At 37.7% G+C, this 17,321-nt stretch overlaps 1 non-coding gene across 1 annotated transcript; it reads left to right on the forward strand.

Moving 5' to 3' along the window:
• Positions 1-16,490: 16,490 nt before the first annotated feature.
• On the forward strand, positions 16,491-16,594 carry LOC139182889 (U6 spliceosomal RNA). Its single transcript, XR_011566448.1, has one exon. It is a non-coding gene; the product is annotated as a U6 spliceosomal RNA (small nuclear RNA).
• The last annotated feature ends 727 nt before the right edge of the window (positions 16,595-17,321 follow it).

Below are 17,321 nucleotides of genomic sequence, written 5' to 3' on the forward strand. Positions count from 1 at the left end.
CCTGAGATTTATTAATAGAAAATTATTAAAAATTTAATAATTTAAGGATAAAAGAGAAGACATACCAAATGTACTCAGGTATGACATGAAGGGAAATGAGCAGACATGTTTTTAACACCAAATAACACTAAAACAATAACAGCATGAAAATCATCTAAAGTGACAAGTGAAGTTGAAGAGGCACTCATCCTATCGAATTTCATAACAGTTGTAGGATAATAGGTTGCATATAGAAAACCTGAGCTAAAGGTATGATGATAATCATTTCACAAAATATATGTTGTCAAACTATTAAAGCTGCTCACCTTATATATATCAATAAAACTGGAAGAAAGAATAACATTGCCAGCTTTTGCCATTCCTTAGAAAAAGAAACCCTGAAAAAAAGGATTCAGTGATAGGCAAATTTTGAAGGGTTACTGGGTTTATTGATGGGGTAATGACGTAAATGCAATCGTTTATTGGGAGGTACACATGGGAACGATGACTAAATGGAATGATCTGGGGTAAGGAAGGACACACAACCTGAAAACTTTCACCGTAGAAGAACACCATCCTGAATGGTTACTCATCTAGCCCAGAGTTCATGGGCCTCGACAGTGCGCCGAGTAGTGGGCGGGCTTTGAAAAATTGGTGGGGGGACACAAATGCTTACTTGGGGCTGGGCGTTACTTAATTTAAACAATATGCTGTTGCTGCTGCTGCGAAGTCGCTTCAGTCATGTCCGACTCTGTGCGACCCCATAGACGGCAGTCCATCAGGCTCCACTGTCTCTGGGATTCTCCAGGCAAGAACACTGGAGCGGGTTGGCATTTCCTCCAATGCGTGAAAAGTGAAAGTGAAGTCGCTCAGTCGTGTCCGACTCTTCGCGACCCCAGGGACTGCAGCCTACCAGGCTCCTCCGTCCATGGGATTTTCACCACTTTGAAAAAAATGGGAGTATCCATACATTCCTGTTTTGTTGCACCTAGACTCCTTCCCTTTTTGACCTCCACCTCACTTCCTAAACCACATGATTAAACAAAACTTAAGGGAAAATACACAAATTATGAGTGAGTGAGTGAGTGAAGTCGCTCAGTCATGTCCAACTCTTCACGACCCCGTGGACTGTAGCCCACCAGCTTCCTCTGTCCATGGGATTCTCCAGGCAAGAATACTGGAGTGGATTGCCATTTCCTTCGCCAGGGGATCTTCCCGACCCAGGGATCGAACCCAAGTCTCCCGCATTGCAGGCAGACGCTTTAACCTCTGAACCACCAGGGAAGCCCAACACCAATTATAAAAACATATAAAAGCAACTAAGTATTAATGTGGAAAACTTTTTGATCCATACCTCAAAAAATACACTCGTGAAATCCAGATAGATCAAGAACTACAGAAAGGAAGAAGTGCATAATGGCAGAACAGGGTAAACAAAATTATTCATGGAATTAAATTAGCAATCACAACTAAGACCAGTAGTTTTGAATTCACAAAGAACTGTTCAACATAATGAAAAGATACATGGTATACACCTATAAACTATGTGATAACTAGCTTATTTACCAAGCAACTACTATTTTCCTAGAGACATTAAATACCCAGCCCCCACCCTTGACTCATTTTGGGGCTTCTTTAAAAATATATAAAGAATAGAGATGGTAAGTAATAAATTAATAAATGTGTGCACGTGTGTGTGTGCATGTGTGTTCTGGCTTCCTTGAATATATACAGAGAAAAATATGGATAAAAATTAAATAAATACATGTGTGTGTATGTGTTCTTGCTTCCTTTCTGAATATAGGTAGAGAAAAATCTACCTGGATAAAAAATATGTGTGGGGTGTGTGTGTGTGTTCTGGCTTCCTTGAATATATTTATAGAGAAAAATCTTCATGGATAAATAACTAAATACGCGTGTGTGTGTGTGTGTGTGCTCATGCGGGTTCTGGCTTCCTTGAATATGTGTAGAGAAGAGTCTACATGAATAAATAACAATAACTTAATTAAACAATAAATATGTGTGTATTCTGACTTCCTTGAATATATATGGAGAAGAATCTAGTTGGATAAGTAATAAATAAGTGTGTGTGTGTTTCATGTGTGTTCTGGCTTCTTTGAGTATATATAAAGAATGTAGGTGGATGAATAATAAACATTTAAATCAATAAATAAAGGTGTGGTCAATAAGTATGAATTTCTCTTAACGTGCCAGACACTAAGGTAGCTTTGGGGGACACAATCTGGGCACAGACCTTGCACTGAGATGCCTACTGTGCTTGAAGGATAAGCACCCAAGGATGCTCTAGCCAGGGTGCCCCAACTTTTTAGGCATAATAGTTACCCAAGTTATTTTTGACCAGGAACAATTTAACCATCATTTACTGCAAGAATCTTGCTTAATTTGTGGCATTAGATATTTTTTCTAGAATACACTAAATTTCTCAAGTATTTGTTTTTATTAGTGTTTAAATGAGAATTAGAAAGTGCCAAGAGAAAGAGAGCCTAGATGGCTCTTTTCCTCCCAAATTAATCTAAGAAACCTTTTCAGCACACGGTAAACCTCCTCCCTAATTCTATTCCCAGATAATCACTGGAGATGGGTGATACACATACATCAGAAATCTTGCTTCCTGGAACTCAGGGTAATTTACAGAATAACATTTTGATCTAAGACAATAGCTATTATTAATTATTAATTACTCTGAAAGATCATTGATTATTATTTTTTTGTCTTATACTATTTTGTCTTATTACTATTGTCTTGTAGTCCAAACATAAGACAGCAGCTGGATTAAAATGATCAGTTATAGAACTTTGTATCATTGACTAGTTCTTTTCAAGCAGTCCGTGTCACAAACCAAGAATGAAACAGGTGCAAGTTTTACCTAGAGACAGACACTCATGAAAGTTTATAATGGATAAAATTCTTTTCAAAAATAACAAAAAAATTTTTTCTATTCTAAGAGCTTTCAACATTATTGAAGGAACCTGATGTTAGAATAAGTCTAATAAAAAACACAGCATCTTACCTTCTAAGCCTAACCAAACTTTGGGACTAGGTATTGTTCATTTCTGTAACTTTGAATCACCTGAGCACTGCCACCCCAATTTTAATCACTGCCTGCAGTTCTTAAGACTAATCACAAATAGGGTAAAAGCATTTCGCTAGTTTTAGGACCACAGAATCTGTATATCGAATTACCAATTTTGTGTCAATACAACACTGAAATAATGCCCAATTCTGAGAAAAAGGACCCCTTGGACACTCTTGTACAAAGGTAAACTGATGCAGCCACTGTGGAAAACAGTATAGAATTTTCTTTAAAAAAACTCAAAATAGAGCTACCGGAGACTCAGTGATTCTACTCCTGGGTATATATCTGAAAAAAACAGAAACACTTATTTGTAGATACATGCATCTCAATGTTCATAGCAGCATTATTTACAATTGCCAAGATTTGGAAGTAGCCCATGTGTCCATCAACAGATGAATGGATAAAGATGTGGTATATATATATATATATACACATATATATAACTCAGTTATTAAGTAAAATAAAATTTTGCCATTTGCAATGACATGGATTGACTTGCAGGGTATTATGCTAAGTGAAATCAGTCAGAGAAAAGACAAATACTGAATGATGTCACGTATATGTGAATTCTAAAATGTGAAACTAATGAATATAACAAAAACGGAAAAAGACTCAAAGATATAAAGAATGAACGAGTGGTTCCCGGTGGGAAAGGGGAAAGTTAAAGATAGGAGCTGGGCATTAACAACTTAGTGACCAGAGATGTATGTCTTTTGTTACCTGAATGTTATTGACCAGACACATTTCAATATTCACTTTAATAACAAATGGCCAGCCATAGGCATTAGTTTCTGCAAAAATCCCCAATCAGTAACGTTTTAAGAGCTAATAAATAAGCAACAGGGATATATTGCACAGCAGAGTTCTCCTACTGAAAACTTCTCTACCACCCACATGCCCCTTCCCCCCGAATCCGGGCAAAAAAAGAGCATTAACTTCTGCAAATGTGATGGGAAAAAGCTTAAAAAGTGCTTCTTATCTGGGAATAACGGGTATCTTTCCTGAAGGACCCAGAGATAAAAAGTGAGACAATCTGCTGACCTTCCTGAAATGGTGAAATAAGGAAAGGTTCGCTGTGGTCCAGTTAATTTAAACCTGAAGTTACATGTTCTTTGTTCTTTTCTCCATGTCCATTTGTGATCACCTGGGGATCAGATTTGACATTTGTGACTTACTCCAGCCCAGGAGGTCACGGTGGATTTTCATTTTCCATGAAGTAGAATTTGCACATTATTTAACTCTTCTAACTGGGGTTAGCTGTAGGCTAGAGAACATTCAAGTTGGGACTGTCCCAACTATTGCACAATTCTTTAATGAATTGGCTTCCCAACTGGCCTGTGGCCAGCTCCCATTAGCAACCCTGCCGACTCAACACTTTGCATTCCTTTGCGCTTTCTAGCATTCATCCTGCTAGCTACTTTATATTTTTAAGAAATTCCTCAAGTTTTCAGTATCATTAGAACATCCTGCTTTGTTTCCAGTGCTGTAATAGATTTGTTGCTTTTCGTGTATCATTCCTGTTTTTCAGGGTGATCTTAGAGATGAAGGAAAATAAAGTCTGTCATCTTGGTGTGAAGGGCACATTTTTTTTTCCACTTCACAATGGGTAAATAAACCAATGGGTAAAATCAGAATGAACAGGCTAACTTAGACTAAATAGGCATTGGTCTGATTTAAAATTCAGCTTTTTATCAGTATTTTTGGAATTTGTGCTTGTGCCAAGAATAATGGACATGAACATCTTTATTACTTTTAAAATGCTAAGTATTATTTGATGTTTATACAGTTTGATGTTTGTACAGTCATTTCAGTACTCCAGAGAAATTTTTTTCTTAATTCTTTTCTGAATCACATCTATGTCCATTAACATAAAAAACATTAACATAAATAGATTTTTATATGAGGAATAACCATTTATTATGGTTATTTTGGAAGGTGAAATTTTGACTGACATTATTTTTGTTTCTAAATGTATTTTCTACAACAAACACACATGTAATTAAAAGGGGGACATTTGTTTTCTTTCAGTTTGCTAGACAAATGTTATACCATACCCACCGCTACATAAAAAAAGTAATTACATTTTTGAGCAGTAAATTTTAGGTATGGAAAATCTAAGGCATGAAAAGTCTTATATATTCTGGTTGCACAGAGATCTTTTTGTGAAGTTTAAAACTTCATGCGTTATTTCTTTTCTACTTTTTCCTGCCAGCTGCTGACCTTCAAATTAACATTATTATTGAGATGACTCCTGAGAGTCAGTGTGAAATAGACATTTTGCCACTGGGAGTTCCTAGATTGCTTAGTACTACTTGGCAGTATTGTATAAAGGAAGAACAAAGTTATAAAAACCAAGATTAGACATTAGCTCTGTCAGCACACCTTAAAAGAACTATAATTTTGTTAAGAATGTGTAACATAAGAGTCAGTGTTAACTATTTTATTCAACAATAACATTTATTATGCAGAAGAAATAATGTGTTACTAGCATTAGAAGATGAAATCTCTTCTAAGGTAACCTGGCAAATACATCTTTTAAAAAAACTATTTATTTGTTTATTTATTTGACTTTGCCGGATCTTAGTTGTGGCTTGCGGGATTTTTAGCTGTGGCATGCTAACTCTTAGTTGCGGCCTTTGGGATCTAGTTCCCTGGACTGGGGATTGAACCCGGGTTCCCTGCATCAGGATGGAGTCTTAGCCACTGACCACCAGGAAAGTCCCAAGATAACATCTTTTAAAATAAAAAATGTTTTCTATATCCCTTAACTGTTTATTATATGATTATTATTAATCAGAAATAATTTCCTCCTTGTTATCATTTAAGTCAATGGCACCCCACTCCAGTACTCTTGACTGGAAAATCCCATGGATGGAGGAGCCTGGTAGGCTGCAGTCCATGGGGTCGCAAAGGGTCGGACACGACTGCGAGACTTCACTTTCACTTCTCACTTTCATGCCTTGGAGAAGGAAATGGCAACCCACTCCAGTGTTCTTGCCTGGAGAATCCCAGGGACAGGGGAGCCTGGTGGGCTGCTGTCTATGGGGTCGCACAGAGTCGGACACGACTGAAGCGACTTAGCAGCAGCAGCAGCATCATTTAAGTAGCTTGTAAAGAGTCCTTTTCACGTTAACATAGAAATATACAACGTGGATCAATGTACGTTCCTTACAAAAATTTGGTGGCATCTATATTATTAGTAGGTAATAAAGAATACACATTTTTGTACCTAAAAATAATAATAGAACATGGAAGCTAGGAGTTTATGTGTTTTTCCAGAAGTTAAGTAAATAGCTGAGCTATTATATAATGATCAGTTCAACTCCCAATTTATCACTACTTTCCTGTGAGTCCTGGGAAATCCCTATTTTGTATCACTGTTGGCAATACAATGACAAGTACAGTAACACTTGTAGCTATATGATATATTAATTTTGAGAAGCTATAGGTTACATTTATAAATTGGATGGTCTAGTGAAAAAAAAGTATTAAACTTGTAGTATCTTCAAAACCACCATGAGATAGCATTTCACACTTGTTAAAACAAGTACTATTAACAAAAAAAAGAAAACAGAAAATAACAAGTGTTGGCAAAATTGGAACCCTGATGCACTGTAGGTGGAAATGCAAAATGTTGTATATGCTATGGAAAACAGTGGCCTCAAAATATTGAAGATAGAATTAGCAAGCCCGCTGCTGGGTATATACCCAAAAGAATGGAAAGCAGAATCTTGAAGAAATATTTATACACCCATGTTTATAGTAGCATGATTGACAATAGTCGAGAGTTGAAAGCAATCCAAAAGTATGTGGAATATATAGAAAGGAATATGATTCAGTTTTGAAAAGGAAGGAGAGCGTGTCACAGACTACAACATACATGAATCTTGAGGACATCATGCTAAGTGAAATCAGCCAGTCACAAAAAGTCAAACACTGTACTATTAGACTTATTCAGTTCAGTTCAGTCACTCAGGCTGTCTGACTCTTTGTGACCCCATGGACTGCAGCATGCCAGGCCTCCCTGTCCATCACCAATTCCCGGAGCTTACTCAAACTCATGTCCATCAAGTTGGTGATGCCATCCAACCATCTCATCCTCTGTCATCCCCTTCTCCTTCTGCCTTCAACCTTTCCCAGCATCAGGGTCTTTTCCAATGAGTCAGTTCTTCACATTAGGTCGCCAAAGTATTGGCGTTTTAGCTTCAGCTTCAGTCCTTTCAATGAATTTTCAGGACTGATTTCCTTTATGATTGACTTATATGAGTTATATGATTACACTTATATGTGTTATCTATAGTAGCCAAACTTATTGAACAGTAGAAGAGTTGTTACCAGGGGCTGGAATAGAGGGAGAAATGGGGAATTGTTACTTAATGAAAATGTTCTGTAGAGGCATTTCACAACAGTGTGAATATATTTAACCTTAGTGAACTATACAGTTAAAATAAAAGCTAATATGGCAAATATTATGTTTTTTTTTTACCACAAATAAAAATAGAAAAAAGTATATAAATCTGTCTGGATAGGATTAACTTTATGACTTTATAAGAAGGCAGCTATAGGAATGGAGAACTCAATAAAGGATTCTCTCTCTCTAATCTCTCTTTATGCTTTAAATGCCTCCCTTAGAGCATCATTCATGGGTTATAGCATATTCATTATCGTGAGTAAATAGCTAACATAATGACCCATAGTCAAGTATTTACATTTTAAGAACATTTATATCAGATTGTTAAGAGTAAGCTTTGATAGAATAGGGCTTCCCTTATGGCTCAGCTGGTAAAGAATCCGCCTGCAACGCGGGAGACCTGGGTTCGATCCCTAGGTTGGGAAGGTCCCCTCAAGAAGGGAAAGGCTACCCACTCCAGTATTCTGGCCTAGAGAATTCCATGGACTGTATAGTCCATGGGGTAGCAAAGAGTGAGACACAACTGAGCGACTTTCACTTGATAGAATAGGGGAGGAAAAAGAGCAGAAGGGAAGGTGTCCTTGGAGAAGGAGGAGTCACAGCCCGGTGAAGACTAGCTGTTTACCAAAAACTTCACCTATTAACTCCACCTCAGACCTGCAGAAAAATGTTCCCTTCCTATTTCCTGTTGCCCTGGGGAAAGATTCTGTTACCATAGTAAAGGGATTCTCTCTGCGTAACCTATGCATGCCTTTCTAGGGGCACACAAAAGAGACATTGTGACGGAATGACTTTCACAGCTCTTCGCCTCTACTCCATTGGTGCTCTGTTTTAAGCAGCATTTTCCCTGTTTTTGAAATTAAATCCCATATCGATTGTTTCTCCTCATTTTCACATCTTCCTTTAGTTCAGCTGTAGAACAATACATTATGATCCTTACAAGGGAACCAGAAGTGGCAATTCATTTTAAGATCCATTCCAACACAGATCTCCCAGCCTTGTGCTGTGGGACTGTCTTCTGGAAGAAACTTCATTTTTCATTTTGCAATTTCTACATATATGAATACTACTTCCTCCCCCACCCACCAAAAAAAAATGGTTACCATGGAAACCGGGCAGTTAGTAACCTGGAAACTTTAAAAGAAGTGTTCAGCTGCTGTGGCCAAAGCCAGGATAATAAACATGCATTTACCGGGGGGAATACAGAACTTTCTGTCATAAAGTTGGCTACTTTTTCGGCCAGGTGCTCCATAACTCTTCTGCAAGTGTATTCCCAATACAGTAACAATATTTTCTGTATTACTGATGTAGGAAGATGTTTATTCTTTTGACATAGCAGTATGGTGGTTAGTGAAAAAAATTAATTAAAACGATTTATATTACCTTATGTGTGTACATCTTTCCCTTCTCTTCAGCCTAAAGCTTCAAAAGGGCAACCTTGAGGGTTTTATAGGTTTAAGTTTCCTTTATTTTTAGTTAAGAATTGAAGTGATTTATTACACAAAATTTGGATAGCAGAGTAAGTTACAAAGGTGAACAAAACCCATAAACTCATTCTCCTAACTCGCTCTAGTAAGTGATCTATGTTCTTCCAGTATTTTTTCTTAAGCATGTTTTTAACATAGTTGAGATTATTGGAGGCTTTCATTGCAATAAATTTTGTTTATCACCTAGATCTTGTACCATCAGATATTCAAATTGACAATAATCCATTCAGCTGTTTCCTATTTCTTAGGCTTGATAATAGGAAAGGGTTTGACTGTTGGTAATAGGGGATGGAGAGGGGGGCATTATCAATATGTAAAACTTCCTTTTCTAGTCTGAATATTAAATGCTTTAAGCTCTTCTTCCTCTAAAAAATGCTCCTAAAAATACTCTTTGTCCAAAATTGTTCTGTGGTCGTTCTTGTTGTTCTTGAAATATTTCTTCTGGTTGGCGCCCACATCAATCTCTATTCTTTCATATTCTTGTGGCAATATAAACAACATAAACTGTAGCCCAGAATTCACACATGGAGTCTGAATATACTAATTTAAGACTGAAAAAATATGCTAAGTAAGTCTTTGATCCTCAGTATGTCACTTGCAGACACTGCTGGGAATCTAGAAATCACATGTAGGGGCAGGTAGATAAAGAGTTTTCCTCACAAATAAATTCTGAAGCTGGAGAGATGCTGAACAATTAGCTAAGATAAGGGTGCCGAAAGTATTCTCAAAACAACCCTGTTTTTCCTGCAGTTTCTTTGCACACACAAAATGATAAAAATAATACTCTTTCAAAGGCCCAGAAGCCATCCCAGCACTTGCCTACAAGTCTCAAAGAATAGGAGGCTTTAACATCCCTGAAAGTCCCAAGCATAGTGAATTTGCCATTAGCAAAATATTTGAACTTCTGAGGACCAGAGGCTGGAGATAAAAGAAAGGTAATTTATCCTTAAGCTGAAACTACAAAGGCTATATATATATTTTATTTTCAGCTGCCAAACTACTACTATGTAAACATTGCTTAGAATGCCTCTTTAATCTAGATGCTCTATAAAGTGAATAAGATGTCAAAATACTCTTCTAAAACAAAGAATTCTAAAGTTCAGTAAAACTTAAAAACTGAGCAGTATTGGCCTACACCCTGCACAGTGCTGCAAAAAATAAAAATATAAAATAAAATAAAGCTAGAAGTCATTAGCTGGAACCTGGGGCAAGTACATAGGAAGGTCAGTAATGTGACACGGTATAGGGGAATTAATCTTTGACAAAGGAGGCAAGAATAAACAACGGGGGAAAGTCAGTTTCTGCAGCAAGTGGTATTGGGAAAGCTGAATAGCCACATGTAAATCAAAGAAGTTAGCACACATTCTTACACCACATACAAAAATAAACTGAAAATATCTTGAAGACTTAAATACAGGACTTGAAACCATAAAACTCCTAAAAGAGCACATAGGCAAAACATTCTCTGACATAAATCATACCAATGTTTTCTTAGGTCAGTCTCCCAAGGCAATAAAAGTAAAAGCAAAAATAGACAAATGGAATCTAATCAAACTTATATTTTGCACAGCAAAGGAAACCATAAATAAAATGAAAAGATAACCTATGGACTGGGAGAAAATATTTGCAAATAATGTGAAGGACAAGGGATTAATTTCCAAAAACATACAAACAGCTGATATATCTCAGTAACACACAAACAAAACAAAAAAATGGGCAGAATACCTAGACATTTCTCCAAAGAAGACATACAGATGGCCAATAGGCACGTGCAAAGATGCTTAACATTGCTAACTATTAGAGAAATGCAACTCAAAGCTACAGTGAGGTGCCACCTCACATTAGTCTGAATGGCATAATAAATGCTGGAGAGGGTGTGGAGAGAAGGGAAACCCTCCCCTATACTGTTGGTAGGAATGTGAATTGGTGCAGCCACTAGCAAGATCAGTATGGAAGTTCCTTAAAAAGGAGTTACTGTATGAAAGGAGTTGCTGTATGATCCAGCAATCCTACTCCTGGGCATATACCCAGACAAAATTATAATTGGAAAAGATACATGCAGCCCTATGTTCATAGCAGAACTATTTATAATAGGCGAGACTTGGAAACAACCTAAATGTTCATCAATGGATAAAGAAGATGTGGTGTGTGTGTCTGCATGTATATATACACACACAGTGGAATACTACTCAGCCATAAAAAAGAATGAAATAATGCCATTTGCAGCAACACAGATAAATCTAGATATCCTCATACCAAGTGAAGTGAATCAGAAAGACAAATACTGTACGATATCACTTGCATGTGGAATCTAAAATATGACACACATGAATTTATCCATGAAAAAGAAACAGACTCACAGACAGAGAGAAAAGACTTTTGGTTGCCAAGGTGCAGGGAGGTCCAGGGATGGAAGAAGGGAGTTTGGGATTAACAGAAGAAAACTGTCAGAATGGATAAACGACAAGGTCCTACTGTGTAGCATAGGAAACTACATTCAATATCCTGTAATAAACCATTAAAGAATATGAAAAAGAATACGTATGCATACTTGAATCACTTTGCTCTAACGTGATTTAGAGCAAAAAGCGATTTAGATCTAAAGCAAAAATTAACACAGCATTGTAAATTAACTATACTCAATAAAATAAATTTTTAAAAATAAATAGTCACTGAAAGGCACAAACTTTCCATTGTAAGACTAAGTCCGGGCATCCCATGTACAAAACAGCAATTATAGTTAATAATACTGCTTCATATACTTAATGTTTCCAAGAGAATAGATCTTAAATGTATACACCACAAAAAGAAATTGCTAATTATGTAACACGATGAAGAGTTAGCTAAGATGGTAATCATTTTCAATATATAAACATATCCAATCAACAAGTTCACCTTAATTGTACACAATGTTATATGTCAATTATATCTCAATTAAGTTGGAAAAACAGCAGCAGCGATAATAACAACAAACTCTTAGTCTCTGGCAAAAAGCCAGAAGCAAGTAATTGTGAACTGTTTGCTTTACTAACAGGAAAATGTATGCTTTAGTTTTCCTCTCCTAAGAAGGTTTACCTAAAAGTAGGTAAACTTAGACCCCCCCAGCAATTAATGTTCCTTTATTTACCCGATTTGAAATGACTATCCAGATAGTCAACAAATTCTCTTCAGTTTAGTTTAGTTAGGAAAGACCCTGAAGCTGGGAAAGATTGAAAGAAAAAGGAGAAGTGGGCAGCAGAGGATGAGACGGTTAGATAGCATCAATGACTCAGTGGACATGAATCTGAGCAAACTCCAGGAGATAGTGAAGGACAGGGAAGCCTAGCTTGCTGCAGTCCACATGGTCACAAGGAGTCAGACATGACTTGGTGACTAAACAACAACGGTTGCAAGTTACCAAAATCTGAAGACTGCTTTAGACAGACATTCCCAAAGCATAATTATTTCTAAACAGTTTTAAAAGGTCTCCTTCTTTCCTCTTCACTCTTAGAGATCACATAGGAGTAAAGTTTCTGAGAGCCCAAGTAGATGATTTATATCTCAAGAGCACAAGAACAGAAATATCAATTCCTTCTAGAACACTAACTTCCTCTGATGGTATATGCAAAGTCCAGCTTTAAAATGATAAAAACAATTCCCACCTTGGCCATTTTCAGAGATTTTTTTTTCTAGGTTCTAAATAAGCCAATTCAGTTGAAAGAAATAGCAATACTACATATCATTCACTCACATTCATATGCCTCACTTTCAGAGGAACAGGAATCAGCATGCAAGTTAACCGATACCGATACCTCGACGGTTAACTGTGGCCTTTCTTAAGCAGAAAGCAGTTGCTAGCCTGCAGCTGTGGCCACCACCTATTGTCTCTTTCTTTCCTGTAGAAATGGCAGCCAAACATCCCCACAGTAACCTTAGGAGGGTCTATGATTTCTCGGTACTCTCTCGGTGGCCCCCATTCATCAAGGACAGTTACCAAAAGGGCCCCACACACCAGCGGGTGGCCACGCCAGGGTTACACCTGCAACGTTTGGGCCCCACATGCTAGGTCCCTGCAACTTCCCATCCCCCATCTTTATTTCCCAACATCTGGTAGCTCTTAGGAGTTTCCTGGGTCTCCTGGCTGATTCTCTACTTGCTGTGCCGCACCCTGAGGCCTCCAAGGCCTTGCCCAAGAATAAGCCCGAAGGCAGTCACAGGGACATCAGTGGTTTAATGAACAGGGGAATCTTCATCTGAAGTAAGGTCCTGGAGTGAAACCCTGTCATGTGCAGACAGCAAGACTTGGCAGCAGTGTTTGCTGCCGGGGGCAGGGGGAGGTTATCTACCAGGGGAGGAAGTGAAATCAGATGGGCTCATAGGTTATCAAGGAAACAAGCCTTTGACAAGCATAGTGAAGAGTTCCGATGTAAAGCCAGAAATCATTAGCCAGGGCCTGGGGCAAGTATGTAGGAAAATCAGCTGGGTGAGTAGGGTGTAGGTGAAGCAGGCATTGGTTGAACAGGGCACGTACAGAGAGCAAGAGAACAGCCACCTCGGGAGTTCCCTGGTGGTCCCGTGCAATGGTTAGATGTGTTCACTGTTGTGACTCCAGGTTCAACCCCTGGTCAAGAGAACATCTTGAGTGACTTGACCGGACAAGTAGCTACAGCATGTTTTGAATGGTACTTTGGGGCTTCCCTGGTGGCTCAGAGGTTAAAGTGTCTGCCTGGGATGCAGGAGACCTGGGTTCGATCCCTGGGTCGGGAAGATCCCCTGGAGAAGGAAAAGGCAACCCACTCCAGTACTCTTGCCTGGAGAATCCCATGGAGGGAGGAGCCTGGTAGGCTACAGTCCATGGGGTCGCAAACAGTCGGACATGACGGAGCGACTTCACATTCACTTTCACTTTCACTTCACTTTACCACTAATATCAGTTCAGTTCAGTTCAGTTCAGTCACTCAGTCGTGTCCGACTCTGCGACCCCTTGAATCGCAGCACACCAGGCCTCCATGTCCATCACAAACTCCTGGAGTCCACCCAAACCCATGTCTATCGAGTCGGTGATACCATCCAACCATCTCATCCTCTGTCATCCTCTTCTCCTCCTGCCCTCAGTCTTTCCCAGCATCAGGGTCTTTTCCAATGAGTCAGCTCTTCGCATCAGGTGGCCAGTGTATTGGAGTTTCAGCTTCAACATCAGTCCTTCCAATGAACACCCAGGACTGATCTCCTTTAGGATGGACTGGTTGGATCTCCTTGCAGTCCAAGGGACTCTCAAGAGTCTTCTCCAACACCACAGTTCAAAAGCATCAATTCTCCGGCACTCAGCCTTCTTCACAGTCCAACTCTCACATCCATACATGACCACTGGAAAAACCATAGCCTTGACTAGACGGACCTTTGTTGACCAAGTAATGTCTCTGCTTTTTAATATGCTGTCTAGGTTGATCATAACTTTCCTTCCAAGGAGTAAATGTCTTTTAATTTCATGGCTGCAATCCCCATCTGCAGTGATTTTGGAGCCCCCAAAAATAAAGTCCGCCACTCTTTCCAGTTTCCCCATCTTTTTGCTATGAAGTGATATAAATCTTATGAATGTCGAGGCACAACTAGAATGTGTGTTTGTATCTATTCTTTTTATTGAGAATTATTTTATTATAAAATTGTGGGCTATTTTTTGCACTAACATAGATGTATTACTGGGTTTCTCTCATGGCTCAGTGGTAAAGAATCCGCCTGCCAATGCAGGAGATGCAGCTTCAATTCCTGGGGCGGAAAGATCCCCTGAAGAAGGGAATGGCAACCCATTCCAGTATTCTGGCCTGGGAAATCCCATGAACAGAGGAGCCTGGTGGGTTACAGTCAATGGGATTGCAAAAGAGTCAGACTTGACTTAGCGACTTAACAGCAAAATGTATTATTAGATTTTATTAAGAAAATTTTCTATAAAGTAGATAGCCCAACATTTTCTGTCTTATGAACTCTCCAAGTGTTAAAAATCATTTCCATTTTGTATGCTATACAATAAAAAAGTAAATTCAATAATTTTTACAAATATTTTATTTTACACATCAACAAAAATACAATATCAGTTTAGTTCAGTCGCTCAGTTGTGTCTGACTCTTTGCGACCCCATGAATCGCAGCACGCCAGGCCTCCCTGGAGTTCACCCAGACTCACATCCATTGAGTCAGTGATGCCACCCAGCCATCTCATCCTCTGTCGTCCCCTTCTCCTCCTGCCCCCAATCCCTCCCAGCATCAGGGTCTTTTCCAGTGAGTCAACTCTTCACATGAGGTGGCCAAAGTATTGGAGTTTCAGCTTCAGCATCAGTCCTTCCAATGAACACCCAGGACTGATCTCCTTTAGGATGGACTGGTTGGATCTCCTTGCAGTCCAAGGGACTCTCAAGAGTCTTCTCCAACACCACAGTTCAAAAGCATCAATTCTCCGGTGCTCAGCTTTCTTCACAGTCCAACTCTCACATCCATACATGACCACTGGAAAAACCATAGCCTTGACTAGATGGACTTTGTTGGCAAATATAATATAATATTTATTTAAAATAATAATTTTAATACTCAAAATATTTAAAATGTCAATATCTGATAATTTTTAAAATACATAAGGATAAATTTAGACCCTTTCCTATTGATTAAGAAACACAGGTGCTTAATTTTTTTGCATTAATTATGTAAGACAATGCTTACTATACTTAAAATAATATTTAATATGAAATAAGTTTTATTTTGGGACTGAATAGATGTTTAAAGATATATGAATGTGTAATTAAATGTTATACATCAGAAAAAGCAAAAATGACTTTGCAATTTTAACATAATCTTCAAAAAATCAACTGATTAGTTAATTTTTTTAAATTATAAGTCCAAAGCTGTGTTTTCAGGCAATTTCTGGAGATCTTTCCAAAATAAAATAATAACCTTGGGGTATAGTAATTATTGATATTTTTACAGCACATGGCTAACACATTATGTTTTCTCCTTTTAACATAAATTTTTTAAGTCCTTCTCTTGAGGAGCTATTTAAGAGTACTATAGCTCCTGGATTTGATTAAAAATAGCTTTTTTATTATAACCCCTGAGGAAGCAGAACTACCTACTTCTGAGTATGATTAAATTTATGAGATTGATTTATTACAGTGACAAACTATATCAAAATTGAAACAGTAAACTTTTCCATTAGAGTACAATAGATTAAAAAATTTTAATATATAATATTTTAGGATTAGATTCCATTGTGGACAATGAAGGCATTAACAAACGTCCTGACTCTGTCAATTTTTTCTGCACAATGTACAGTCTCAGAATATTTTATATGAATTACCTATTCATTTGATAATTCTCATGAATTCCTTATATGGTGATGAGTTAGTTCAAGACTATTAATATAAAGTATATCAAAGTAACCTAAAATATTTCTGGCATCTCTTTTTATAAGATAAATGTATAAATCATTGTGATTTTCCAGGGGCTCTTTGAGAAATGCCATAGATAATTTTAATTTTGAAAGACATATGATGCTCATTTTGGCAGCACCTAAACTAAAACGGGAATGATACAGAGATTAGCATGGCCCCAGAACAAGTATGACATTTAAATCTGTAACGTGTTCCATATTTTTCAGCAAATGTTGCCAGAAAAATTGACTATTCACATGCAAAGTAATGAAGTTGAACTCTTACCTTACACCATATACAAAAGATTAACTTAAAGTGAATCAGAGACCTAAACATCAGAGCTAATACTAAAAAGACACTTGGGAGAAAACCCACTTAAGGTAGTTAAACTCAGAGGACAGAAAGTATAATGTTGGTTGCCAAAGACTGGAAGGAAGAAGGGATGGGGAGTTATTGTTTAGTGGGTATAGAGTTCCAGTTGGGGAAGATGAAAATGTTCTGGTGACAGATGGTGGTCATGGTTGCACAATAATGTGGAGTGACTTTTTGTACTTGATGCTATTGAACTGTATACTTAAAAGTGATTAAGATGGTAAATTTTATGTTACATATATTCTGACACACACACAAAAAGACATCCTAAATGTTTAGTTTTTTTAATTTAGGATCAGTAATTCTTTAATAATCTTGAGGAAGCAAAATAAAGTTATCAAAAGGATTTGGTCATCTGATTGAGACAGAAGCACAATTACCTGTGAGCAGGGATGAGTATACATAAATCAAAGTAAAAATTATATTTTACAATAAAAATAGAAGGTAACAAAATAGTAAGGAAATTTAGCTGTTCCGAAGACATGAATTTTTTTAATAATCAAGGACATAAAGTCAGCACAGATTACTAAGAACTTATACCTTGAACATTACCAAGAAAACTATGGATATTAGTCTTAG

This window comes from Bos indicus, chromosome 4 (assembly GCF_029378745.1).
Source record: "Bos indicus isolate NIAB-ARS_2022 breed Sahiwal x Tharparkar chromosome 4, NIAB-ARS_B.indTharparkar_mat_pri_1.0, whole genome shotgun sequence".
NCBI lineage: Eukaryota > Metazoa > Chordata > Mammalia > Artiodactyla > Bovidae > Bos > Bos indicus.